Consider the following 3,042-nt stretch of genomic DNA (forward strand, 5'->3'; position numbering starts at 1 on the left):
TGAACAGACCTTATTCTTCTTCACGTTTATCGACTTGGAAAGGTTCCGTCTATGAGACAATCAGGCCCTAAAACATTGCAGGGTTTGTGATACATCAGCTGTTAAAAACGAGCACGTTAACTACTACTTTTTTCAAGATAAGAAACACAGTAGATTTCAGGCTGTTATTGGATTTGGATACCATTGCCTACTCCGGTCCTTTTACAAGCCGGCGAGTGGCGATGTTTTAAAGAAACAATAGTTTCGTAGATATTGTTATTGTGGAAAGTGGAGGTGGAGCCGGAACGCTTTTGAACTGCGGTGTCCTCAAACCAAGCTTCGAAGAAAGAAATCGGATCACTCTTCGTTGATTTTGTTTTCAGTGCGGTAAAGCGAAAAGAAATTAGTCGCCACTATCACTCAGTTACTTGAGAAGGTATCAAGTTACGTGCAGCATCAAATATTACTTATAACATCACTTTTATAAAGCGAAAAATCTAACCAGGATACTGTTTTTCGCTTCTCCTGCAAAATGCACATAGCAGGTTTTGAATTGCCGACGACGATATGTGATTGTTAAATTGCGTTACTTATTTCAATGTTTCTTTTTTCTTTTTCTAGGTAAGTGGAGAATCTGAAATTCCCAAAAAATGATAATAGGAGACGGATATGATGACGAGAGCAAAAGAAAACTGCATAGCACTGATGATGAATAACTATATCCTTTCCCATATTCTATATATATTGCTAGCGTTAAGATAGCATTAAGTCAATTAACCAGTAACATACTAATACTTTTTCTTTCAGCTATATTATATAGGAAAATAGAGGTGCATAAGTTGTTCATAGATTTTTTGATTCTCTTTGTCATACTGCACGAACACTTCATTCGATAGAGTCAAGATGTTCTTCCAGGAAAAGACGTACTGTCTGTAAAGCAATGCGACAAGCATCTGCTTTAGGAAAACCAAAAACTCCTGTAGAGATGTTGGGGAACGCAATGGATGTTATATCGTTGTCTACTGCTAATTGCAACGTTTTTTCGTAACACATTTTTAACTTCTTAGGATTTCGATCATCAGGTGCGCTAACATGAATCACAAAATCCACGGGTAGATTGTAACCCTGTGTAATGCATACGTTACCCTGGGAAAGGTGGGATATTTTACGACACTCGTCTTGCATTTCTTCTCCTGCAAGACTTTGAATTGCTTTGTCCACGCCTCCTCGTGGCTCTAGAAAGGAATTGGATGAGTTTACTATACAATCACCAGCTAACGTCGTGATTGAACCGTAATAGAGCGCAACTTTCTTATTAATGTCGTGGTTGACGGCAAACTTAGATCTCTCCAAACCTTCCACTGAACTTGTTTTCGGACCCACCTGATCCCAAGATGGTAGATCGGACATGAAAACAACTTTCCTTATAAACAACGATTCTAATTGCGTTTCGTTATCCGGATCTTGGAACTCCATCAAGAAGGAATTTACCTTATCCACTTCCTGGAGATTTTTATCCGGTACTCCCTCTCCTACTACATCAATCTCAGATGTTTCTTATTTACGTAAATTTTAAGGCGTCCTTCTGGAGGAGGATAATACTTTTTTAACCTGTCGATCGCTATAGAATCAATCTTTATTTGACCTCGGGGAGTTCGGTATTTTACATAGTAACTATTGTCATGCTTACGGGATACTATTTGTCCTGGTCCAAAATATTTTCCAGAGAATGCACTACAGTCACCTTTCCGTTTCGTCGCATCGTAGATCCACACAAGTTGACCCTTGTTAAATGTCTGCTGCTCCCTCTTCTTATTATGTGACTTTACAGAAGTCAGATGTCTATTGTACAAGTTTTCTTGGGCCTTGTCCCTTATGTACTGAAGTTGCTTAATTCTGTCTTGATTCTCAGAAAACTGACATTGCGTGGCTAATATAGCAGAGTGTAATAGTCGTGGGGAATATCCATGAAAGGCTTCGAAAGGACTAAAACCCATACTCAAGTTACAAGTCACGTTGTACGAGAACGTAACCTGTGGAAGTAATTCTATCCAATTCGACTGATCATATTTGTCCAAAGCTAACTTCAATTGCTGTTGCAAGTCATTCATTTGATCACTAATTGCCTTAGTCTGTTCTTTCTGAGCTGTAGCTGACTGAACAAAATTCTCTTGCCTGTACAGCGGACTTTGAACTGCTGACTCCGCACTTCTACATAACTGACTATCAACTTGGCTTGGCGGAAGCACTGACGAATGCAAAAGCGCAGAATTCTTTTTAAAGAATTTTTCCAACTCTTTTCTCTTGAGTAATAGCCGAGTCTTCTTCCACTACTAAATCACCCAATAACGCAGCTACCGTATTATATTCTTTACGAATGACGACCTTGAAAAAGTCGGGCAATAACTCTTCTATGATCAGTTGTATTTGTTTTCTCTCAGGCGCGTTAGGATCTGCTCTCAGAATGAGATCCTGTTTTGCATATACATAATCAACGACTGACTCATCATCGCCCTGTTCCCGTCCTCGCCTTTGGGCCTCTGTCAACTGAGGAAACAAATTATCCTTAAACGCTGTTATTAACGCCTGCTTAAATTGCTCATAAGACAGCTGAGCAAAATCCGGCTTTCTCTTCATAGATGTAAACCATGATTCAGCTGGACCCCTAAGCAAATTCCCAAGTACAAGCTTCCGTCTCATCCCATCCCAACCATTGATGTCAGCAATAGATTCATATTTACGCACAAAACGTTCCACGTCTTCCCCTAATCTAGCGTAGAAATGCTCTGGTCTTACTATGGTATTAAAAATAGGCAACGGTTGGTTATTGCCTCCTGACGCCATGTCTAAACTGGGCTTCTCAACGGTAACTTCCAAAGAATCGGGAGAAATATCGGATAAGACCTCAGAAAATTCTAAATTTTTCCGAAGCTGGTCTAAATAATTTCTGGTAAACTTAGCCGATACAGGGGACGAACAAGCCGCGGGATCGAAATAAATCGTGTCACTAAGATTTAAGAAGTCATCACCCGGTACTAAAAATTCGTCAACAAGACGTCGCAA

At 39.8% G+C, this 3,042-nt stretch overlaps 1 pseudogene; it reads right to left on the bottom strand.

Moving 5' to 3' along the window:
- Window positions 1–864: 864 nt before the first annotated feature.
- On the bottom strand, window positions 865–1,455 carry LOC145685184 (macro domain-containing protein PG1779 pseudogene; annotated as a pseudogene).
- Between the last annotated feature and the right edge of the window lie 1,587 nt (window positions 1,456–3,042).

The sequence above is a fragment of the Thermobia domestica genome, chromosome 5 (assembly GCF_964235325.1).
Source record: "Thermobia domestica chromosome 5, izTheDome1.hap1.1, whole genome shotgun sequence".
Classification (NCBI taxonomy): Eukaryota; Metazoa; Arthropoda; class Insecta; order Zygentoma; family Lepismatidae; genus Thermobia; species Thermobia domestica.